We start from the raw sequence: 26,465 nt of genomic DNA on the forward strand, positions 1-26,465 counted from the left end.
AATGCTTAGAAAAAAGCTTTCCCACTAGTTCAAAGAAAACATATTTGCTGCAATAAATTAGCTGGGATACCATGGTTCTATAATGTAATGGCACAGACAGCCCTCATACTAGGACTTGATTTTTCGTATGTGGTGAGTTATCTTTCCCCGCTAAAAAATCAATGTGCTTGGTTTCGTGACGGGATTAGTCAGCAACTGAAAGAGTGAGTACCAGTGGCGTACCAACTTGTTTTTGAGTGGGGGGGCAAACCCGACCCTCTTCCCCCCCCCCCCCCCTTAATCGAAAATTCGGCGCAACTTTTGTCGAAGTTTTCTAAAGATTTGGCAATGATTCGGCAAAATTACAACGTTACCAGACTTAACATTGATATTTTGTTTTTTCTCACGAAAAAAAATTTGCTTCTTCTTCTTAAAATAAATACAACTTGTAGTACCTATTGAAACAGTTATGATTAAATAAGGTGATATTCTACAAGATAATTGTATCGATGTCGCTTTTGTGTGTTTACTGGCAATTTTAGTGTTTGCTTGCAGAAAGTGGCGTGACAACGAGGTTGGGTAGTAGCCGGAGCAGTCACGAATCACACTACGAGAGTTTTGATTTTGAGGCTTCATCAGCGCACGCCTGCAAGTGTGTTTACATTGTTAAAATGAAGACAATCACTGCGTTCTTACTTTCTCTGGGAGTCACCGTTTCGTGCGCGAAAACGGATGCAACGGTTGTTTAGCCTTCACCAGAAGAGATAACAATACTGTAAATATGCATGTTTTTCGATTTGAGTCACTTGACGTCAGCTTTGCATGAAAGTGCGCGTTCCATATTCGCAACGTGCCGTTTTTAACCTTTAAAATTCCGGTTTCTGGTGTTAGGACACACACGGACGTTTAGGAAGATGGGGAGAGTTAGGAATGTTGGATGTGCAACGTCGAGCATGATAGTTCTGTGTTTAACGAATACTTTTCATCAGTGTTTACTAACGAGTGCTTGGACTTCGTCCCCACTCTCCCTGAACAGCTTTACGAGCGCATGCATCCTATTAACGTTAACTCCGCTGGTATTAAAACATTGATTGATAAACTAAAACTTACTTCGTCCGCTGGAACCGATAACATCAACCCTAAAATTTAAAAGAAACACCCGTGTTATTTCTAGTGAGTATTTGAAACTCATCTTCATTCAGTCCTCATGTCAAAGCTGCCTTCCATCTGACCAAAAGGAGGGAAGGGTAATTCCCAGTCTTTAAACAGGGCAGCCGCTCTTCCGCATCTAATTATCGCCCTAATTCATTGACTTCAATTTCTTGCAAACTACTTGAGCATATCCTCTACTCCAACATCATGAGGCACCTATCATCCCATTTCTTTTCTTTAAACAGCAGCACGGTTTTCAAAAGGTACTTTCCTGCGAAACGCAACTCTGCGACTTCATCCATGACTTGCACACTAACCTTAAATGTCACGTCCAAACTGACACAGTTTTTTTTTTTTTTTTTTTTTCCAAAGCGTTCGGCCGTGTTCTCCATCAACGCCTTCTTTCTAAGCTATCATCTTTTTGCCTCGACCAATAACCGTTTGCATGGATTCGTGACTTTCTTTTTTCCCGTGTACAGGTCACGTCCATGATGATCATGAATCTTCCTTAATAAATGTATCTCCTGGTGTTCCCCTGGGGTTCGTACTTGGGCCCTTACTCTTTTTGATATTTATTAATGACATTCCCATTGGGATTTCTTAAAAAAAAACGCTTTTTCGCCGACGACTGCGTCATCCATAACAAAGTAACTTGTGTGCAAAATAATAACCAGCTTCAGGAAGATCTAGATAAAATTAACAATTGGTGCAAAGAGTGGATTATGTCACCAAACAAGTATAAACGCAAACTAATCCACTTCACCAAGAAAAAAACCACTCTGTCATTTAATTACTTCTTGGACTCCGATCTGATTGAGACCGCTACTGTGTATAAATACCTTGGTGTAAGACTAACATCTGACCTTCCCTGGAATAACCACATTGAAGTCATTACCGCCGATTCATCTGGAACTCTTGGACTAAGCAGACGTAACTTAAAAAATCGCTCCACCCTTTGTCCCTAAGCTAACCTTTAACACGTACGTCAGACCAAAAATAGAATATGCTTCAACCATCTGGAATACCCATCGACTGTACCTCATCAATACGCTGTAGAGGCAGTTCAGAACAGAGCTGCTCGCTTCATTTCATCCACTTATGACTTTTCTTTCAGTGTCTCGGCGCTAAAAACTGAACTAACCATGTCCTCTTTGCAGCTTCGCAGGAAAGTCTCTCAGCTGTGCCTTATTCACAAAATCTACTACCACACTCCCGACCTCAAAACCACTTTGTTATTACCCCTCGACCGAACATCTCGCCTCAACAACGTCTGCACCATCAAACACACTTCTGGCTCTATGAACGCTTTCAATTGGTCATTCCTTTCTCAAGCCATCAGCCACTGGAACAGTCCCCCATCCTCCATTGTCACCATCTCGGGCCCTGCTGATTTCTCCTCTGCAGTAAAACTACACCTTTCTTGGCCCATGTGATGGTGTGCGGGGCTAGGCAGATCAGTGAAAACACTTACGCAGAGCGCTTGCCAGGCCAGACTTGTACGTAGTTCAACTACTTTACTCAAGTTACTGTAGTTTAACTACTTTTCTGGGTAGTTTAGTAACTTTTAATTACATTTCTATTGTAGTAATCAGTAGTTTACTTTAACTACTTTTCCGAGTGACTTCCACTCAAATTACAAATTACTTTCTAATTTTAGTGGTTGTTTTGCCTATCAACAGAGAACAGAGGTCGGAAGGTCAGCTGATATTTGCAGAGGGGGAAGCATGCAGAATAGAAAAGGGGGGGATGGGAAGGAAGAAAGTGATTTAGATAGTCCAAAAAACCCCAAAATTTTAACGAGCCCCCCCACTGCAACAACACTGCTACGAGGCGCGGGGAGCGAACAGACACGACGCAAGAGAGGTCGAGTAACTGTGGGATTAGCTCCGAATAGTGGCGTTTCTTTGTATTCCGAAGCTCAAGGAGACTTGACGCATTTGAAGAAAGGGCTTGTCCCCACTTCTCTCCAATGTAGGAATTCTTGCCCACTACAGGAGGTGCACACACTGCTCCTTTTACGGTGCAGGCGATAGAACCCCTAACAACGACGCTCACGCCGGATGGGCTGCTCGTGTATCACTCGAAGCGCGTTAACCCACCCCCGCGCCTGCGTTCACGCCGCTTCGCGGTGACAGTGTGCGGCTGCTAATTACAAATCTATTAACCCACCTAGCCCCCCCACCCCCCGTACACGCCGCTTTGCGGCGTCCGGTCGGCAACTCAAGCCCCGCTGCCCCCCATGCACTTCCGTAAATAGAGTCGATACGATTTAGTTTAGCGATGTTTCGTCAACAACATTCGTTTTTTTAGTGTTAATGGTAAAAAAGAAATGTAAATATCGCCAAATGCCTCGACAAGACAAAATGTTCGAGAAAAAAATAAAAAGAAGTAAGCCGGCCCACACCATAAATAGAACCCGGGTCTGACACGTATGAGGCAGACATCTCACCACTAAGTTACGCTACCTCTTCGGAAACTCGCATTGCATCCGCTGCCTATGTTGACGGCGGCAGCGCCTATCTCCAAGCAAGCAAGCAAAACTTTATTTTGTGTAAGGGCCTACGTCCTGGTCTGGACGGCCCGTCAGGCCCATGTCTCGCGGATGGATTCCGTAAGGTTACCGTGTAGCCTTGTTCGTGGAGCAAGGCTTTACGAACCAGCCAATCCGGCGTGCGTGAGCACCGTTGCTAGGGTTTGTATCGCCTGCGCGTTAAAAATATGCCCGCGCGGGTCGGGGGGCAGTGCCCTTGGTATTCCTTGGGCGCCGCAGGCCTGTCTGCTCTGCCCAGTGGCGGCCGTTTCAGGGGGGGCAAAACGCATGCCTTGCCTTCCCACTCTGAGAACTGGGGGGGGGCAAGTGCCCCCCTTGCCCCCCCGGTTGGTACGCCCATGGTGAGTACATGTATTTATTTTCTGCTTCATTTCGAGACAAAATATTTTCGGAAATGTATGCCATAATTATCAAAGTTGCAACTAAATTGTGAAAGGCACTTTACCTTTCACAATTTAGTTACAACTTTGATAATTATGACATATATTCCTGAAAATATTTCGTCTCGAAATAAGGCAGAAAATAAATACATGTACTCATGATCATACATTTATTAATATGCTGCTAAACAAAGGTCACAGGCTAATAATGCACTTTTGGCAAAGAACTCTTGTTCCATGAACCCTTGTGCAGCAAGTGTCTTTTAAGTTGCTAGCTTGCCCGCTCCTTTGACTTTCAAAGCAGGAGGCACAGCGTGTGGGTATTTTTATTTTTAATACATTATTATAATATTAGCAGTTTTCAGAATTGGGATGCAAAAATTCTAAGGACGTCAGGTATGAATAATCATTAACTATAAAAATCATGCAAGGAAATTTTGTTTATCTTGTACAGGTTATGTTAACAACATTTTTTTGCAACACTCCGAAGTGGACTGATTGCAGAAACAATTTTAAATATGAAGAAACATCTGGCATCAAGTAGGATTTGATGCAGAAGGTCCCTCAATTCTCCCTAATTGAAAAAAGAATGACGGACAAAAATAGATGAGGAGAGAAGTAGAAACATGACAAGTAAACGAAGATCACACTTTTACTCTCCAGCGTTAAAAAGAAGGGTATATTTTTCCGTTCCTCTTTTTTATGCTCCGATATACCTTAGTAGAGTAGTCTGTTTGGTACCAAGATAAGTATTTTGGGCAGTACTGCAAAGTCATAAAGCATTACGGCTTTACAGTAGCTTGGATCCCTGCATACTGAAGGAATTCCAGAACTGCATTTTCCGCTAGCTGTGTACAAAATTTCTTGGTACAATCGCACAAACAATTTTGGTATGATAGCATTGAAGTCCCATATGTTGAGTGTTCACTAGTTTCACACTCTAATGAATGTAGTCTCACCAAATATGAGCATATTTTCAAGTTGTATTACAATTCCACTGATTAGTAAAAACATTGTAGCACTAATTCCGAGCATTGCGATTATTTTGTATAAAGCAAGGTTGATGCTGCTCCTTCCAAAACAAAGATCAGTGCGAACAGTCTTCCGGTGACGAGCGGCCGCCTGTGCCAAGTGTTCCTATGACAACATGACCTAGATCGAGTAGGCCGCTGTGACCTGTTGTAACAAGTTTTCCGGTGACGAGTTGGATTATGACGAGTGACCTGGTTCCAGGGGAGAACAATCAACTCAGGCTCCCTTACAGAAAGCCAATCTAGGATGTCTAGTCCGAGCCATGTGTAAGGCCACAATAATTAGCTGCAACAATCAGGCTCTGTGCAGTTTTCATTTCAACTTCGTAGCTCTTTTAAACACTCATCTATCACTTGTTGGACCATACGTTCGGGAACTGCAACATCTGCCTTCTGCCCTGCTCGCGTAAGACCAGGTGCAAAGATGCGGAGGTGGCATCCTCCAAAGTTGATGTCACTTCATTGCAGACTATACCAGCTGTTTTTGCAAACGCTTTCAAAAGTTCCTACTACTAGGGTGTTCGAGAAATAAACTCTTTTCGGGAACAAACTTCCGACCACGGGGGACGTCGAAGATTGCAGAAAAGAACCACGAATTATTGAAAATGAACAAATGGTCCTGACTAGAAACTTGCTGAGCGTCGTTACAAACTCAAAGATTAGTCAATTATAGGAAGACAAAGCATATGCGAAGCGTGGGGATGTGCTGAAGTTCCCACTCGTGAAGCAGGAAGAAGGCTGGCAATGTGAAAATGTTGATAACAAAATGATCAGTGTTTTTGCATCGCCAGCCTTCCATTCGCTAATTAAGTGGAAACTTCAAACACATTTTCACGCTTCACAGATGCTTTAACTCTTCCCAAGGTTATTTAATTTAAGGGTTTTTGATAAGTCTTAGCAAGCTTCCTAATGAAACAGTGTTTATTTTTTACAAATTAACAAATTAGTACAATTTAAGTATTTGATTTTGTAAATATTAAAAATACCGCAGAAGCGCCCACTTCGTTCCAGCGCCAACTAATTATAATAATAATATTTCTACCGGCTCAGGACAGCCGTGACGCCACAGAACATTTTCCAAACTTCGGAAGTTTACAAATTATATGTTAACGGCCCGATTGGACTGGACAAGTGCCCATGTCTAGATTAACCCTATTTTCAGTGAAAATGGGGTGGATGATTCCCCAATATTTTGCGGTAGTGTTTTTTTTCTTTTGTTTTTTGTAATTTCTGATATTTGCCTTAACTGCCAGTTCGTTCCCGAAAATATTTTTTTCAACAACCCAATTTAAAGGAATTTTTGAAACTTCACAGTGTGCGAATGCTTGCAATGTTAAGCATTAAGCGACACTCGAAACATTTCTTGGAAAGAGGGACATGGCGGTCATCCTGTATGGGTGGATCTGATCATCCCAAGTTCAGTCTGATCTATCTAGAAAAATTGAGCGCTCTCTACTAAACAAATTTAGAAAATATATAGGGACAAGTAATCGTTTCCATGGCATAATTATCTCAGATTTTATCTTTTGCCAGTCTCCCCCTTAACTGATAGGAATTTTACTGTAATGGCAATTCGACAGAAAGCCAGAAAACGGATTGTGTTAACATACACAAACAACCACCCATTGCTAGGCACACGGCATTCTGTTTTCTCGTCCATTTGTCACCCCAGTTAAAAATAACCATTGGGTCCAATTAGTTATTGACAATTAGAACCAATGGGGAATCCTATCTGTGATTTCGGACTCCTAGTTAGGAAAAGTCAATTGGTTCTAATTAGTTATCGACAATTAGAACCAATGGGGAATCCTATCTGTGATTTCGGACTCCTAGTTAGAAAAAGTTGATTGGTTCCAATTGTCGAAATCTAATTGAACATCAATTCGAACCAGTTCGGCATAGTCAATAGGATGCAACCAATTGGAAAAACCTTTTTCTGCTTTCGGACTCCCAATAGGAAAAAAGCAATTGGTCCAACTGTTCAAATTATATTGACAGATACGAATTCGGACAACTATTAGTGTTCGGATATCCCAAACTAGAAAAAGTTGCACCTAGATCTAAAGGTAGATAATCACGACAGTCTTTATTTAACTTATTAGAAATGATTTCTTGCTTCTAGGCACCGTTGTTTTCTTCCAGGATAGCAGCTGCAGCTTCCCTAAAATAAAGGATAAATATGCATTAAATGACCTTATGGGACTATAAATGTTTAAATCAAGCTTAGAAACATACTAAACTTTTTTTTTTTCGCTGCAAAGAAATTAGTTGCAGTGGTATAAACCTGCAGGCCTTGCATTAAAAGGCAAACATCCCTGGGTGACTGAAACACATTGGTCAAAATTAGGAGATGAAGCTTTTGCCGAGACTGGGCTAAATTCGCATCTGGGATGGTTTAAGTACTAAGTTTCCTATGAGCCTGTGAGACATATTCTCTGCTATAAGGAGAAAAAACAGTCAATTCAAAGGGATCTCTGTAAAGCTGGCCAGTGCACCTGAAAAATGCTTAAAGTGTGCATGGGTGAAAAAATAAGTGTCTTTCGTATCTCGAAAAGAAATCGTGCATTGCAGGCTGTGTTCCAAATCTTACTCGAATGGATCAGAGGCAACGCTGGATGCGGGTAGGTTTTTGAACTTACCCTGAGTGAGACAGAGTAAATTTTGAAACATAGCTGCAAATAGTCCGCCGGATGAGATGCAAAATTTTCGGCACCTACTGTTATTTTATTAAGAAGTCCTCAAATTCTGGAGGTAATGACCCGACATCACCGACCGACCGGCCCCCCCACCCCACTTCCCACTCATCGAAAATTCCTCCAAAATTGCTTAATTTTGAATCCCAAAGCTTCAATTTTTGAAACTGTGCCCAGTCAGTGTTTTCAGCAATTCATAGTTCAGTTTTGAGATGCTTAAAACGCACTTAACTTTCCTCGCGGATACCCAACAACTTCCGAACTGATAGCTGCCCGGAACATTTTCTTCTCTAAAGCTATACATTCACGCTCGTATTGTTCACTGAAGATCAAGCAACGAGTGTCTCAGCAGATCTAACAATCCGAAATCCCAAAACTGTAGCGCAGCAAGGACAAAGAAAATTTCTTACCTTGCTCCCATAAACGTTTGTTGCCAATCCTTCGCGCTCTAAGAAGCTGGCAGGTCAAATGAAGTAATTATCACCGCACCATTGAGCACTCTGCAGCAGTAAAACACTAAAAGGAACTTTCTTGAATCATTGCCAGAACCATGCTACGAATGCCGTGCACGCCATCGGTGCCATGTGCCTCATGCATCCACCGTCCTCGCGGCGCCATCTTTGCCGCCCAGTGTACATCGACGCTGCCGGCAATTCCGACTAATTCTAGCAACAGATTTTTTTTTATTTTTTTTTTATTAAACAGCGTACGACTTTTTTTCCCCTTTTCAAATTGCGATGTTGAAAAAACTTATTGCAACGCAATACTGAAAACAAAAAAAAAAAAACAAAAAAAAAAGAAATTGCGATCTTTGGAAACTTGAAAATTGGAAACATTGAAAACATTATTGGAAACATTGAATCCAATTAGAGTGACCAATTAGGTGACCCAGTGCCAACTGAATTTTGTTGGTCCTAATTGGGATAACCAGTTGGAAACATTGAATCCAATTAGAGTGACCAATTAGGTGACCCAGTGCCAACTGAATTTTGTTGGTCCTAATTGGGGTAACCAGTTGGAAACATTGAATCCAATTAGAGTGACCAATTAGGTGGCCCAGTGCCAGTTGAATTTTGTTGGTCCTAATTGGTGTGACCAATTGGAAACATTGAAACTAATTAGAATGACCAGTTGGATGACCCAGAACCAATTGAATTCCATTGACTCCAATTGGTTCCAATTGAACATCCTAATTGGAGTCAATGGTTATTTTTAACTGGGACTGTTATCTCAATATGGCAAAATTGTGGATGTCTCTTGTGTGTTGTCCTCATAGCTGTCTGGCTAACCTGATGTGCTTGGAGGGTGTGCCTACTTTGTTCTTAATCACGGCGATTGCTTTCTACATTTGGTCCCAGTCATCTCAAGTGGTCCTCTGCCTCCTTCGTGATCGTCCATGCTTACGAACCTGATGACAGCCAGCAATTCTAATGGAACCGATCCAGTCCTTATGTCTTGGTAAGTTTTTCATTTCCACCTCTTTCATAACGAGAGTACAGTGGCTGTGTCTAGACTACAGGTGGTCATAGCCCAAAGCAGCGCTTTTTGTACAGCTGTCCACAGATTCCTACCAGTTTGTGCCGATTCGGAGATCCTCCACCAGGGACGCTCAGATAAAAATGTGCAGAGTGATATGGATTATGCTTCTCAGGGAGGGAAGCAAGTACTAGGATTGAAGTTTAGGGGAAGCTCATGGCAGCGGGAAAAGTGTGTGAGGAAGGTAAATTTGGAGTTCCCATATACGGGAAGGTGAAGATGAGATAGAGGAAGCGGGCTTTCTGCGAGGTACCAGGATAACATTGGTAAACAATGAACAGTGTAGAATGTCAGCCATTGCTTCCTAATTTTTTTTATTCGCAAAGCATGCCACAACGTTTTAGTGAAAATCTATAATTTGTGCAAACATTAGAAAACATTCCTATTCTTGGCCATCTGATGCATCCATTTAATAGGTGTTGAGCATGTCATACTCTTGAACAGATTCAGGATGGCAGAGAGCAACATCTAAAAGCCAAGTGCTTTTTTAATTTTCTTGCAAATTATGGTTTTAAAGAGAATGTTTAAGGTGGTCAGAGGGGGGATTGCAAACACTTGCAAACTAAAGTCCTTGAGTATTTCTTCTTCGGCTAAAAACATGCACATTGAGGTCATGCCACCTTTTTTCATGTTGCTGACATCTAATTTTTTCCGGGTTTTGTGTGTGTGTGTGTGTGTGTATGTGGGGGGTGTCAGGGTCGGCAGTTTGATAAATATAAAACAAACTACAAAGACCCTAAATGCTGCCATCTGTTGGAAAGTGAACAAATAAGCTTCCAAACTCAAGCATTAGCCAGACTTGTGGTTCATTGTGGTCCATAACAGAAAGCACGAAAGAAACTCCTATTACCAGCCTACCGTGCGTAAAAATTGAGATGTAGAAAGGAGAACCTTTTTATCAGATCGAAATGGAATTGTCTATCGTCTGAGGTAAAGACGGGGGTACTAAAGACCACGAGTTATAGGTAGAGATATGAGGAGACACTCTGGGTACAGGCAAAGGTAACAGCAGAGCATGTAAGTATGGAGAGTCCGGTACATACATAAACAGAGGTGGACTTTTGTATTGCTTTGGGATGGGAGGGGCTGATGAAGGAACAGGGGATCTCCAAATGGTTAAGCAAACTAAGAGAAGGCTGGAAGTATAGTGGGAAAAGCTAAAGAAGGCAGTTTCTCAAGGGTTTGCTCAAATCAAAGTGCCATGCCCCAATTCATCCAGGATAAAAAATATTGTTGAGCCAGGAATCTTTCTATCCAAATTTCATGCAACGCTAACTGTCTGGTTGCCAGAAGGCTGCCTTCCATTTCCAGCTGTTTTCCTCTGAGACTAGCAAAATCTATAGGTAGCACTGACCACATGAGAATGGTAACCTTTTCCAAGGGACAACAGTAAACTGCCACTGTTGGATGATGGCCATTATGTTAAGAATGGCAATGCTTGCCACCTCTATGAGGAATGGACCAAGCTGGTTCCAAGTTTATTGGCATTTGTAAAGATCAAAGTGAAGCAAATATGTGTGACGCACGAGTGTCACTTCAGTGCGTGTGGACCCAACAATGGCGTAATAGGGCTCTGACCATTGTAAAGTTTACTTTTGTGCACTGGCACCATAAATGTAAGCTAACTCAGATTCTGCTTTCTCGAAGTTCATTTTGTGGCTAAATTAGCGGGTGTTATACCTACCTAAGCCACATACCTAAGCTTGCCTCAGGATGGGAGGATTCAATGAAGGAATAAGTGATCTCCAAAATGTTGAAGCAATCTAATGAATGCTGGAAGACTGGTGGGAAGGGCTCAAAGAGTTCAAGTGATCGCTCAAAACAATTGCTTTGACCTAATTCATCCATCCAGAATAAAAAAAAAATTGTAGAGCCTAGTATCTTTACATCTAAATTTTACACAATGCCGTCTTGCTGGTTTCCAGAAAGCTGCCTCTCATTTGCAGCTGTTTTCTTCTGAGACCAGCAAAAACCTGGGTAGCACTTGCCAAATGATAATGGCAACCATTACTCTAGGGACAACAGTACACTGCCGTCTTATGATGACGATTGCGATGAAAAGGCAGAGCTTGCCGCATGGGCTGAAATGGTTCCCACTTTATTTGCATGCATGGTGCTCCAAGTGCTTCTCATGAGGGGCACTTCACTGCATCACCTTGTGGGCTAAGCTATTGTGTGGAAGGGCTTAGAGCAGAGGTGGACAACATGCGGCCCGCGTGCTGCATCCGGCTCGCGAAAAGATTTTCACATTTATCTTGTAATATAATTACAAGGAAAAGCACTTAACTTAGCAAACAACATTTGTATATTGCATATCTCTTAAGGAAAATGCTGCTCAGCAAGATATATTTTTGTGCGGCTTTCATGTAGAGAGAGCCTATTTGGTCCTTATATTGCCTATCAAAGATCTGCTGCTTCTCACGCCGAAGGCAATGGGTAATTAAAACTTCTGGTATATCTGTGATAGTATTTTGGTATAGAAAAGTAGGCAAGTCTTACAGAAATATTTGTTTATGTTAGCATCATCTTGTAAACATTGAGATAAATGGTATGTGCAGAAATTAAACATGAAGAATAATTGGTACTTTTTTCACTGATATAAATGCAAGATATTGGCGAGCTAGAAAGTGAAGGGGGCCGCCCTCAATTTTCTTGAACCAGGCCTTTGAAAGACTTAATCTGGCACTGCACACGGCCAGCACCACACCATTCATAATAGAGCCAATGGTACAAAATTTGAACTTCTCTAACAAGTGCTGTGTCAAGGTCAATCAAACCACGAGGTTTTAAGCAATGCTTCTCTTTCCCCTGTTCTACCCCTTACAAAAGTAAAAACTAGTGATGGGCCAAACTTTTGCCGAATCCAAAATTCTGCGCTGAATCTTAGGATTCAGCAATGCCGAATTTTTGCCGAACTTTTCGAAAGATTCGGCAAAAATACATTGTTGCCAGACCTAGAAGTTGATATATCGTTTTGCGTGCAAAGGGAGTTTTTAGGATTTTTTACTACATATTGACACAGTTATTACTAAACAAGCTAATATTCTACAAGATAATTGTATCGGTGTCATTTTTGTGTGTTTACTGGTAATTTTAAATTGACTTTTTGCAGAAGTGGTGTAACAATGGGGTTTGGTAGTAGGGGGCGCAGTCAGCGCAGTCACGATATGCGAGTTTCGGTTTTGAGGCCTCATCAGTGCACGCCTGCAAGTGTATTGTTGAAATAAAGGCGGTAACACTGTGTTCTTACTTTCTCCGCTTTCTCTGCGAGTCACCGCTTCGTGCGTGAAAATGAAGGCAACGGCTGCTGAGCCTTCATCCCAAGAGATAACAATGTTATTGTAAATATGCATGTTTTTCGATTTTAGTCACTTTAGCTTTGCATGAAAGTGCATTCCATATTCGCAACATCTCGTTTTTCACTTTTAAAATGCCGGTTTCTGATGTTTGGACACACCGGACATTTATGAAGATGTGGAAGATTTAGGGATGTCGGTTGTGCAACGTCGAGCATGATAGTTGTGTGTTTAGTTTTGTGCAGGTAAAGATGGAAACCGCGAAATAACATTAACTGAAAAGCAATATTATTTTGTTTTGGTACAAACTACTTGTCAGCCGAAAACAGGATTGCTATAATGGCGAGGAGTGCTTTAAAGTACTTGTCAGTTGATGCGGCAACTACCTCGTTGCATCACTGGAAAGATCAAATTAAAATCATTTTATCCCAAATGTACCACATCATTTGTCAGTTGCGCAGTGGACTGGGTCGTTTTTGCGTCAATTTTTGGTTTCTGGTCGATCTTCCGTTCTTGAGGCAGAGAATATTAAAGAGAACCACACTCACAAAGGCTGAACACAGTTACGATGTCGCCCACTCCGCACCCTGCCTTAACCGCTGGTAGCACTACACAGTACAGTGGCAACCGCACAACCACACGGCAGCCATTTGCAATCCATGGCCCCATCGCGTTCTCGGACGTGCGCAGACGCTTGCCGAATTTTTGCCAAACATTTCTTCAAAAGTTCGGCATGTGCCGAACTTTGCCAAATCTGAAGTTCGGCAGATTCAGTCCATCACTTGTAAAAACCTTTGCATCGCCAGGTCCAGTGCAATTGATGTTTGACCATACAATTTCCTACAGAGCCAATCCTAATTGTCGCTTAAACCTGTTTTGTACAATTTGTCTCTTTAATTAACACAATAATGTCCTTCTCACACTGGCAAACAATTATTGCCTCGTCTACATCTCGCCATTTCAGAGTACCATTGAGACAGGTTTTCGTCTTCTTGTCTGTGGTCTACTTCTTAGAATCATGTGTAACATTAACTAGCCCTCAGTAACTGTCTCTTGTGGTAATCTTGCTTGAAATCAAGGCTGCAAACTTTGACTCAGTTGTCTGGAACTCATGTGCTGTTTCCCTGAGCCTTGCAGATACTATTCTGAAAGCAAGCAGCAACAGTGTGTCAACTGAGTACTTAGAATCTGCACACTATCATGCAACACTTTTTTTTAAATTCTTATTTGAATATATATAGAGGGTGTCTCCAAGCAGTATTCAGGCCTAGCAAATTGTCTGTTAAGGGTTATTAAACTTTTTACTGTCTTTTGATAATGCATTTATTATTCTCAAATTTGGTAAGTAGGTTTTAGAGAAAACATGTTGACTGAAAAATTCTTATGCACCTACCGTAAAATATAAGCGCCTTCCCAAAATTTGGAGATAATTCGCCTGGATATAGAGGGGGCTCTTACTCGGATTGGGCCTAATATTCAAGATGGCGACCACAAAATGGTGGCCAGTAAAAGTAAAGAAAAAAAGCATTATAGCCTGCATTATTCAAACATTTATTTACGGACACTCCAATCAATATTCAATTCAGAAAACGGAAATTCTGGTATTCACCTCAGTCGCTATCAAAGCCACAAAATAATTCCTCAGAATCAGATCCAACTCAGGTCTAGGCCCTCAGTCCGTAGCTCGTTGGGTTTCTTGGGGACAACGGCGCCGTTGTCAGACAGCCGTTCATGAAGATCGCCCTCCTAGCCGCACGTCCAGAGTTCATTTCGCGCTCTGAGAACTAGTACAAGGTGTCGTCAACTTCACTAAAGATGGGCACCAATGCTCCATTTGCGTTATACCTTTGACTCCTCGAAGTTGTGTTGCAGCAAAACTTTGTACTTCGTGTCCCTCTTGCGTACTACCCTCTTATGTCCAACTTGAAATGGCAAGAGGTCAGATAGACATTTTTGCCATTTTTCCGAGGTCAATCCACAAATTTGAGTTTCTTTTGCTCCGTATACGGATGCTTGGCCAACAAGACAACCGCTCCCGACGCAAGCACTAAGGAAATGGCAGCGATGGCTGGTGGTGCGTTCTAGCAGCCTCTTGAATTGGATGGGATTGAATATTGGCTTTGCACACTGTGACAGCCGAAAAGCCCGAAACAAAGCTAGGAAATGCCTTCGGGATGGGCGGCTATGGGAGGGGGACGCTTGCTCGGTCGTGTACAGAAATGGGAAATTCCTAGATGTGGGGGGGGAGGGGCCACTTGCTCAAGTAGGGCGCAGGCTCGGTATTTTATGGTGGTCAAAACCTTCTAATTGATGCCTTTTCACAGATTGCACAACATAAAGCAGACAAAAGTTTCTTTGATATGAACGCCCAAAAGCAAATCCAGCAGATTGAGTGTGTGGTTCCATCTTTGAGTGGCAGTTCCAACCGGATGATTCTAACTTTTTCGCTCCCTGTTCTTTGGCAAAAATATGATGTTTCAACTTAGCTAAAGTCTACACCCATGAACTTTGAATACAATAGAAGCCCCACCTAAACACAACTTCGTGAAAACTTTCATTGCAGCCAGTTCAATGGATTCTTTGTACAAGTTTTGCTATGTTGCTAAGCACATACCTTCCACATTATTTCACACGACCATGTTTATTTTTCTCTGGATGAACAAGTAGGGCAGATCACCGGCAGGGTGCAATGATGTTAGTGTCGGCTAGGGTTCCTGTATATAAGCTCCCATGAGAGCAGAGTTGTGCATTCATTCATTTTGAAATTCAATGTTATGTGGGTAATCCACTCTTCCCACGTGCAGCAACCGTGCTTTCACAAAAGTGGCTGCTGCTTTGAGCTCATTCTTTTCATTATCATTTTGACAACCACGTCACACTTCATTATGTACTTGCAAAAAGTATTTCTCCAAATTACTATTTAGAAAATCAGTCAGGCAACACAGCATGCAAAGAAACTGTCAAGTGGGTATTCTTTTTAGCGACAAATTGCTTAAGGGTGAACAGAATAGACAGGCTGGCTGTCGTGTGACGTGCTTTGTGGCTTTGTGTCCAGGTGAGATGTTTGGGTACCAGGGATGTATCAGTGAAAAGGCGGATATCTGTCAAAGGACAGGAGGTATGAAATGATCTGTTTTCAGATTTTTATACCGAAAAACAGGCTTTTGACTTTCTAACTTTTATTGGCTTATGAAATATGCTATTAATTTAATGCCAAACTACATTTTTTTATCCCAAGCCAAAATTTGTTTCATTGAGTGCTTCTTTGAACTGATGTAAAAATGGAAAAAATGAAATTCAACCACTCAGCTGATGCAGAACTACAATAATGGCTGCTTATTTCTAAAACATGTGGCTATCTTTGTTGTGCTTTCTTAGTGTATCCTAATGCAATGAGGCCTTGTAGGAGACGGAGCTGCACTTTCGAGAGAGACCAGCTGCCCATTGAAAGCCACTGAGGACATCTGGTTTGGGTGTTGTTCCTGTACCTATGACACCAGAGATCAGCGTGGCATCGTGAACCACCTGGTTGCCCATGGTGATGAACAATCCAAGAGCCAGCATCCTCCCGTGTCCTCTCACTCCAGGTCCAAAGTGCCAAGCAACGCTCAAAAGCACAAAAGCGACAAGTTCAAGTGCAAACTGTGTCCTCAAGCCTTTGCTAGTAATTCCCAACTGACCAAGCATAGCCAAACACACACTGGTGAAAAGCCATTTAAGTGCAAGCTTTGCCTAAAAGCCTTTGCTTGGAATTCTCATTTAAGAAGGCATAATGTAACACACTCTGGAAAAAAGCCATTTAAGTGCAAGCAGTGCCCTCAAGCCTTTTCTCGTAATAGTGCTCTGATCTTACACAATCGAACACACTCGGGTGAAAAGCCATTTAAGTGCAAGCTGTGCCCCCGAGTCTTTGCTCAGAATGGCGATCTGATTCGCCACAACCGAACACACTCGGGTGAAAAGCCATTTAAGTGCAAGCTGTGCCCCCGAGTCTTTGCTCAGAATGGCGATCTGATCCGCCACAACCGAAGACACTCAGGTGAAAAGCCATTTAAGCGCATGCTGTGCCCCCGAACCTTTGCTCGAAATGCCCATCTGCAAAGCCATAACCAAACACACTCAGGTGAAAAGCCATTTAAGTGCAAGCTGTGCCCCCAAGCCTTTTCTCGTAATAGGGCTCTGATCTTACATAATCGAACACACTCGGGTGAAAAGCCATTTAAGTGCAAGCTGTGCCCCCAAGCCTTTGCTCAGAATGGCGATCTGATCCGCCATAACCGAACACACTCAGGTGAAAAGCCATTTAAGTGCATGCTCTGCCCCCGAACCTTTGCTCGAAATACCCAGCTGCAAAACCATAACCAAGCACACTCGGGTGAAAAGACATTTAAGTGCAAGCTGTGCCCCCAAGCCTTTTCTCGGAATTCCAATCTGATCCGCCATATTCAAACACACTCGGGTGAAAAGCCATTTAAGTGCAAGCTGTGCCCCCAAGCCTTTGCTCAGAATGGCGATCTGATCCGCCATAACCGAACACACTCAGGTGAAAAGCCATTTAAGTGCATGCTCTGCCCCCGAACCTTTGCTCGAAATGCCCATCTGCAAAGCCATAACCAAACACACTCAGGTGAAAAGCCATTTAAGTGCAAGCTGTGCCCCCAAGCCTTTTCTCGTAATAGTGCTCTGATCTTACATAATCGAACACACTCGGGTGAAAAGCCATTTAAGTGCAAGCTGTGCCCCCAAGCCTTTGCTCAGAATGGCGATCTGATCCGCCATAACCGAACACACTCAGGTGAAAAGCCATTTAAGTGCATGCTCTGCCCCCGAACCTTTGCTCGAAATACCCATCTGCAAAACCATAACCAAGCACACTCAGGTGAAAAGCCATTTAAGTGCAAGCTGTGCCCCTAAGCCTTTTCTCGGAATTCCAATCTGATCCGCCATAATCAAACACACTCGGGTGAAAAGCCATTTAAGTGCAAGCTGTGCCCCCAAGCCTTTTCTCACAATTCCAATCTGATGCGCCATAATCGAACACACTCAGGTAAAAAGCCATTTAAGTGCAAGCTGTGCCCCGAAGTCTTTTCTGAGAGCTCCAGTCTGATCTGCCATAATTGAACACATTCAGGTGAAAAGCCATATGAGTGCAATTGTGCCCCCAAGCTTTTTCTCGGAATTCCAGTCTGCTCCGCCATAATTGAACACAATCAAGTGAAAAGGCATATAAGTGCAAACTGTGCCTCCAAGCCTTCTCAGAGTTCCGGTCTGATCTGCCATAATCGAGCACACCCAGGTGAAAAGCCATTTAAGTGCAAGCTATGATCTCAATCCTTTTCTTGGAATCCAAGTCCAATGTGGCATAATTGAACACACTCGGGTGAAAGCCATTGAAGTGAAGCTATGCCCCCAAGCCTTTTTTCGGAATTCAAGCCTGATCTGCTATAATCAGACTCAGGTGAAAAGCCAATTATGTGCAAGCATTGCCCCGAGCCTTTACTCAGAATCGTAAATTAAGAAGGCATAATCTGACATACACTGGTGAAAAACCATTTAAGTGCAAGGTATGCCCCCAAGCCTTTTCTCAAAGGCATTCTGGTCTGGCATAATCGGATCCATACAGGTCAAAAACCATGCAAGTGTAAGTTTTGTCCCCAAGCGTTTGCTCTCTATTCTGAACTGAGCCACCATAACCGAACACACATTGGGGGAAAGCCATTTAAGTGCAAGCTGTGCCCCCAAGTCTTCTAAAAATCCCGATCTGATCCGCCATTATGGAACACACTCAGGTGAAAACCATTTAAGTGCAAGCTGTGCTCCGAGCCTTTGCATGGAATTCACATCTGAGACACCATAAGCGAACATTGGTGAAAAGTAATTTAAGTGCAAGATATGCCCCAAGACCCTTTTTCAGAGTTCTTATTTAATCTGCGATAACTGAACACAGTTGTGAAAAGCCATTTGAATGCTAGCTGTGTACCCAAGCCTTTGCTCAAAGAGTAAGCTGATTAAACACAGTCAAGCACACGGATTATAAGCCATATAAATGCCTGCTTGCACCCCAAGTCTTTTCTCAATATTTTCATCTCTGATGCCATAATCAAGCACACAGATGAAAAGCAATACAAGCAGGGGTGGAAGCGCTGCGCCATTGTGTGCCATTCCACTTTCGCTGGGCCATCCTCTCCCAAGCCCAAATGTTGCACCAAAACTATCCACAAAAGTTTTTTCAGTTATGAAAGCAGGTGACTTGTTTGTTTGATAAAAACAGGTGTTGATTGCCCATTTTAATCTAATGAAAATTATGATTTATTTCAGACCAGGTAAGTAGACAGTGCTCCATTTCGTTTCATAGTCATATGTTGATGAGCTGTCAAGCGCCAGCAGCGCAAGGGAAGATCGCGTGAGTTAGTTTAAGTTTCCGTTCCGTACCAGTGCCGTCGAAGCACTTGTCTGGGCGTGTTGCTTTGTGCCATCAGTGCCACAGCTCGGCCAACATTGCATGTAGATGTCTGATCTTTGAAAATGGGAACTGCATAGGTGGCTTTGTCAGAAGTATTGAGACTTACTTGCTAGTTTTGTCAGCCACTTTTTTTTAACAAACTCCTAAACAAGCTTTCTTATTCTATTCAGTCATGCTTGTTTTAGTACGGTCGTAGGCACGTGTGTATGAGCAGAGAAGATATGAATTTTTCAATTATCTGCATTTGTACTATAATGAGAGATTTGTATTCTGTTGACTTGAGTATTGGAATACATTTATGTTTGCTAAACAGGGACTTGGGGAGCATTTGTATCCCCTAACAATGAAAACTGTAGTCAGTTAGTATTGGGCTTAATTTCATCCCATACTATTGCATTTTTAAATGGTTTTGTTTTCAAGTTATGGATACTTGTGATTTGGGTTGTTAAATATGCACGTTTTGTTTTCATGACGCTTAAGCTGTGCTTATTTTGTTGACTATGCCTTCTATTGGAAATCCATAAGAGGAACGAACCCTCTACCAGGACAGTTTGCAATAGCTACCATTTAGATAAATTGCATTTATGATGTTTGCTTTTTAATGGTAAGGGCTGGATTAGGATGTAAGGAAAGGGTATGTTTGGAAATGGTGCTGTACGTTACATGTAGATGCTTTTTCGTTATGATATTTGTTGTACTTAGAAAAACATCTCTGCGCTTACAGACCCAAGTTCGACCTGTGGGTGACCAGCTCCAGGATTTACTTTAGCCGCTACGAAACTCTACTTTTGTAGTTCCTGAACTGTTCCAAAGGGGCATCTTTGCTGCTCTCAGACCTGCTACAAAAGGCTGAAGCTTGCTTCCACCCCTGTACAGGTGTCCCCAAGCCTTGGCTCATTCCGATCTGATCCACCATAAACAAACGCAGCTGTGAAAAACCTTATGGTGCAGCTGAGTTTCCATGACTGCTCGGAATTGCAACTTTATGAACCTCACCAAAAACACTCATAAGTGAAAAGATATACAAGTACAAGCTTTGTCCCCCAACCTTTGCTTCAAATTCTCATCTGGCTTATTATATTCAAATGCACACAGGTCAGAAGCCTTATAGCTGCACACTGTTTACCGAAGCCTTGCATCAGAATTGAAATCTGATCAACCACAGGTGAAAGGACATACAAGTGCAAACTTTGATCTGAATTTTCGTATCCCTCCGTAACCGAGTGCGCACGGGTGAGAATGACATTTTGATCCGCCACAACCTAGTGTACTTTAAAGTACACTAGTACACTAGCTGCAAGTTTAGCCTTCCATGTTTTGTAACATGTGAAATCATTTGACTCATGCAGAGATATACACCATTTCAGTTGAAGTGTATAAATGCATGCGGTGCCCTAAAATGACATTAATGCATTGGCTTAAAGAGTACAGCAATGTTCCTGTAGACTTTATGATGCATCCGCCTCATGCTAATCTGATCCACCATAAACAAACACAAAGCTGTGAAAAACCTTATAGTGCGGCTGTGTCTCTGGATGACGAACCTAAGGGCGATTGCATTAATCAGGTGGTAGGGAATGGCCTTTTGCGCTGTCGACTTCTCAGAACGGTTGGTTGCATATCCAGTATGGTTACCACATTGATTGTGCACACATAGCCGAACTCTTGCATTGCTACAAGCCTTTCATCTGAATGCTACTGTTTGTAATCACATAAATGTGTTGACAAGTAGGAAGCAATTCCTTGCCAGAAGTGATCAAGGGGTTGGTCAGTGTAATGACAAACCTTTAAAATTTTCAGTAGATTGAAATAGGTCAATGTAGCTCATTTGAGGTTTCGTCTCATGTTTGTTTTTACTCCTGTCTGTATAAAAAATAAGCACTTGCAGAAAATAAATGTGAGCAGATTTTCTTTCGATTATCAAAAAAAGAATCAGTTTTAATTTCTATACTGGCTTTTTTCTGCTTTTGCGATCCTAGTACCCTAGTGTAAAGTAATTTTTTCGGTTTTAATTTTTTTATCCTGTAGCATGCCCTTCCATTTTAGCAATCAACTCGGCTTGGAACTGATTTTTGAGTGTGTGTGCACTGCAGCGGTTCCTGCTCCCAATTTGAACTTTGCTATACTCGGGAACAATGTTTTTTTGGAATTACCGTCAAAGGCACTGGCACGCATTCCTCTCCGATTTTGAGCACTTATGGAAGTTGTGCGTGCGCTCTCTTCTCCGAAAGGCAGAGAAAAGCTATCCCCCTAGTATACCGTAAAATACCGGGCAAGCGCCCACTTAAAATTTAGAGATAATCGCAAAAAATGGGGAATGGGCACTTGTCCGGTCATTAATTTTACACATAAATGTACTGTGCATATTTTCTCAGATCTTAGAAACTTGTATATCGGCGCTTAATGTGGAATGGGCGGATGCATGGTATTCTACGGTAGTCGTATTCCCACACCACCAAGCAGGTTTTACAATGGACAGCGTGTCAAATTTTAATACTCCATAATGCATGTTCAACACTCTGTTGAAGGAGGGATGTAGAGAACTGAACTGGCTTGAACTCGCTTGTATTATAAGTGTTCTTACTTGTGACAAGTATGTAGCGCCCCCCTCCAGTCCACCCGTCTGCGGCCACCTGGCTCGGTGGGCAACATTGTTCACCGCGCTAATAAACACCGTTGAGCACACGTGCTCCGGTCAGTCATCGTCCACCCTCACAACCAGGCTGCGTGTCGTCTCTCCTCGGCGGGTGCTTCGGCCCCCTTCGTCCACGTTCGAGAAAGATCGTGACACTGGCGACGAGGAACCGTGGCACTGGAGGCCACCAACGTGCACGGTTCGGCCCACGCCGCCGAGAGAGTCGCAACACCGCCCTCCGCTCCTGTCGCCATGCCGCTGTACGGGAGGCTCGAGCCGTTCGAGGGAGATGGGTCCGCCTGGCCTGTCTACGAAGAACAAGTCCACGTGTTCTTCGAGGCGAACGACACGCCCGAGGCGAAACGGCGGGACATCTTCTTGGCCAGCTGCGGGACCCGCGTCTTCAGCCTCCTGCTCGACCTCCTCAAGCTGGCCGCGCCGCACGTCAAAACGCTGGGTGAGCTGCTCGCCACGTTGCGCTCGCACTTCAGCCCGGCGCCATCCACGCTTATGGAGTGGTTCCGCTTCAACAACCGGAGCCGCCGGGACGGGGAGACCCTCGGGCAGTTCGTCGCTGCGCTACGAGGGTTAGCGAGCACCTGCGCCTTTGGCGACCAGTTGGACTCGCTACTCCGGGACCGGTTCGTCTGCGGCATCAACAACCCTGCCATGCAGACGCGACTCCTGGAGCTCCCCGACCCCTCGCTGGACGACGCGGTGAAGGCAGCGCAGACGATGGAAGCCGCAGCAAAGGACGCCAGCGAGATTGCGCGTGCGGCCGGCTCACCGTCGACGGAAGCAGCAGAAGCGGCGATGAACAAGATGGCGACAAGGAGCGGTGCCTGCAGCCGCTGCGGTGCTGCCCACTCCCCCTCGCAGTGCCAGTTCGTCCAAGCACAGTGTTTCACGTGTGGGAGAACTGGGCACCTCGCACGTGTCTGCCGAGGGGGGAGGACGAGCGGCGGCCAGCAGCAGCAGCCTGGTTCAAGCCCGGGTTCCAGCCAAGCCCGCGGCCAGGGTGGTCGTCGCAAGAGAACGCGGCGGGGACGAGCGGCACCAGGTCCGGGTTCGTCTTCAGCCAGGGTCCACGTCGTGGCCGAGGACCCGCAGATTTTCGACGTGTGGCACACCAGGAGAATTTCATCGTCTGTGCCACCATACATGGTGTCTGCCGAAATCTGCGGCCACCCCATCACCATGGAGCTGGACACAGGGGCCAGCGTGTCTGTCATGCCCGGGAAGCTGTTCAAGCAGACCTTCCCCGGCGTGTCTATCGAGGCGTCTGACGTCATGCTGCGCAGCTACTCCGGGCAGCTTTCCCAGGTCCAGGGTCGGGCCCAAGTCAGCGTTCGCCTTGGCGACAGGGAGGCAATCCTTCCCCTTTATTTAACCAAGGGGTCGTCGCCGACGCTGCTGGGCCGGAACTGGATTCACTCGCTGGGTGTTCGGCTGCCGGAGTACCAAGAAGCTGCGCTGCACGTGGTGAAGGACGTCTTGAGCCTCCTGAGCGACTTCCAGTCCCTGTTCCAGCCGGGGGTGGGCACCTGCGCCGGCACGACGGTCGGCATCCACGTACTCGAGGGAGCCCGGCCTCGGTTCTTCAAGCCGCGTCCGCTGCCGTTCGCCCTGAAGGACGGGGTCACCCAGGAGCTGCAACGGCTGCAGCGAGAAGGAATCCTGGTGCCCGTCAAGTCTTCCGAGTGGGCCGCACCGATTGTGCCAGTCCTCAAGCAAGACGGCCGCGTCAGGATCTGCGGGGACTTCAGGGTCACCATCAACCCCGTCGCTACCGTCGAAAAGTACCCGCTGCCTCGGGTAGAAGATCTCTGGTCGGCCCTGTCCGAGGGACAGAAGTTCTCCAAGCTCGACCTTCGAGATGCCTACCAGCAGCTGGTGCTCCAGGATGCCGCCCGGAAGTATGTCACCATTTCAACAACTATGGGACTCTTCCAGTACACGCGCCTACCGTTCGGCGTGGCCTCAGCCCCAGCCATCTTCCAGAGAGAGATGGACAACCTCTTCAGGGGCATGAGGCACGTGGCGGTGTACTTGGACGACATCCTGGTTACCGGTACCGACGATGGGGACCACCTGCAGAACCTGCGCAAAGTCCTGACACGACTACAGGACGCCGGTCTCAAGCTGAGGCTGGACAAGTGCGTGTTCCTGACCCCCAGCGTGGAGTACCTGGGACACATCATCTCCCAGGCTGGCCTGGCCCCGGCACCCCGCAAGATTGAGGCCGTGCTCAAGGCGCCGAAGCCCAAGAGCAAGAAGGAGCTTCAGAGCTACCTCGGCCTCATCAACTTCTACAGGAGGTTCCTGCCCAACCTGTCGACGCATCTGGAGCCGCTGCATCGCCCGCTTCATGATGGGCAGCAGTGGGCCTGGAAGAAGGAGCAGGACTTGGCCTTCCAGCGCAGCAAGGAGCTGGTCGTTAAGGCTCCAGTGCTGGTGCACTTCGACCCGGCCAAGCCTGTAGTCCTCACCGTGGATGCGTCGCCGTACGGGGTAGGAGCCGTCCTGTCGCACCGGGGTCCGGATGGTCAGGAACGCCCTGTGGCGTTTGCTTCTCGTCGGCTCCATGCGGCAGAGCAACGCTACAGCCAGCTCGACAAGGAAGGCTTGGCCCTCATCTTCGGGGTCCAGCGCTTCCACCAGTACCTGTGGGGCCAGCAATTCGAGGCGGTCACGGACCACAAGCCACTGCTGGGGCTTCTGGGACCTGACAAGGCAGTCCCAGTGCAAGCATCGCCTCGTGTGGTACGCTGGGCCTTGACGCTGGCAGCCTACAGGTACAAGCTGGTCTACCGCTTTGGGAAGGACCTGGGACCTGCCGATGCCCTGAGCCGCCTGCCCCTGCCGGAGGTGCCTGCTGCCGTTCTAGAGCCAGCCGACGTGTTCCTGCTGGAGCGGGCCTACCCAGGGGTGCTCACCAGGACTGCGGTGGAGCAGGCGACCAGCCGGGACCCGGTCCTGTCTCAAGTGGTCAAGGCGGTTGCCCGAGGGGAGGAACTGCGTCACCAGGCCTACAGCCACAAGACCGCCGAGCTGAGCTTGGAGCAGGGCTGCCTGCTGTGGGGTTCCAGGGTGGTGATTCCACAAAGTCTGCGGGCCAAGGTGCTGCAGTTGCTGCACGCGGGGCACCCTGGCATTGAAGAGACCAAGATGGTGGCACGGTCGCACGTTTGGTGGCCTGGCTTGGACCAGGACATCGTGCACCAGGTGCAAGGCTGCCAGGTCTGCCAGGAGAACCAGCGAGCCTCGCGCCACGTGGAGATCACCCCCTGGCCGTTCCCACAGAGGCCGTGGTCCCGCTTGCACGTGGACTATGCGGGACCCTTCAAGGGCCACTACTTCCTGGTGGTAGTGGATGCCTTCTCCAAGTGGGTGGAGGCACTGCCAGTCACCAGTCCATCGGCAAGCGCGACCATTGCGGCTCTGCGGCAGGTCTTCGCGGCGCAGGGATTGCCAGACATCATTGTGTCCGACAATGGTCCCGCTTTCGCTAGCGCCGAGTACCTGGACTGGCTGCAGAGGAATGGGATCCGCCGGATGCTGGTTCCGCCGTACCATCTTGCTTCCAATGGTGCAGCCGAGCGAGTGGTCCAGACCATCAAGGACAAGCTCAAGAAGAGCCAGCCCGGAGATTTCCGAATGCAGGTGGCCCGGGTACTGTTTCAATACCGGACCACACCGCATGAGGTCACTGGCCGTGCCCCCTGCGAGCTTCTGCTGGGCCGGATGGTCAAGACCCCCTGGACGTCTTGCATCCAGACCTCCGGTCCACGGCGCTCCTGAAGCAGCTGAAGCAGAAGCTGGCTGCTGACCGAGGGTGCCGTCCCGGGCCTTTGCCGGAGCCGGGAGCGTCGGTGTACGCCAGGAACTTCCGTCCTGGCCCACCATGGTCTGCCGGGCGTGTGGTTTCACCAGCGAGTGCCTCGTCGCTGCTCGTCCGCATGCCCGACGGGACCACCATGCACCGGCACGCCGACCATGTCAGGCCTCGCTCCGGGACCTGGCTTGCACCCTCAACCGTCGCTTCGGAGGACCAGCCTGCAGGGGGCCCAACAGCACCAGTCGTGGCCAGCGGAGCGCCACCCACCCCGGAGGCGACAAGCATCGCCACTCCTGTGGCACCAGTGCCACCCCCAAATCCGGTCCCTGCAGCTCCACCGGGTGGAGCGCGACCGATTCAGGCAGCGCCCGGCGTTGCCACACCTGGCCCGTCGACACCAGTGCCCAGGCAGAGTGCACGGCAGCGGAGGCCACCTGACCGCTACTCGCCGGGGTGACCTTCATCGTCGACAGGCCGGGACTTTGCATGACCAGACGCCGAGATGGTGTCGGCCGTGCGCGCTGTGTATTTAGTTATTTTGTTTTTTAGAGAAACAAACTGGGGGGGAGGAATGTGACAAGTATGTAGCGCCCCCCTCCAGTCCGCCCGTCTGCGGCCGCCTGGCTCGGTGGGCAACATTGTTCACCGCGCTAATAAACACCGTTGAGCACACGTGCTCCAGTCAGTCATCGTCCACCCTCACAACCAGGCTGCGTGTCGTCTCTCCTCGGCGGGTGCTTCGGCCCCCCTCGTCCACGTTCGAGAAAGATCGTGACATTACTTCCTTTCCTCCACTGGCACCTTCATAATCATGTATTTATATGACACCTGCTTTGAGATATTGCTCTTGTGTTTAAGTTATCACAATTTTCTGTTGCTCTGTATTCTTGTTCTTGATACAGTCAAACCCA

At 46.1% G+C, this 26,465-nt stretch overlaps 2 pseudogenes; one reads left to right on the forward strand and one right to left on the reverse strand.

The window, feature by feature from the left end:
• LOC115320678 overlaps positions 1–17,097 on the forward strand; it is a 32,884-nt pseudogene extending 15,787 nt beyond the window's left edge.
• Positions 17,098–20,343: 3,246 nt separating this feature from the next.
• Positions 20,344–26,465, reverse strand: part of LOC115320682 — a 32,938-nt pseudogene continuing 26,816 nt past the window's right edge.

This window comes from Ixodes scapularis, unplaced genomic scaffold, assembly GCF_016920785.2.
Source record: "Ixodes scapularis isolate PalLabHiFi unplaced genomic scaffold, ASM1692078v2 PGA_scaffold7__128_contigs__length_106722199, whole genome shotgun sequence".
NCBI lineage: Eukaryota > Metazoa > Arthropoda > Arachnida > Ixodida > Ixodidae > Ixodes > Ixodes scapularis.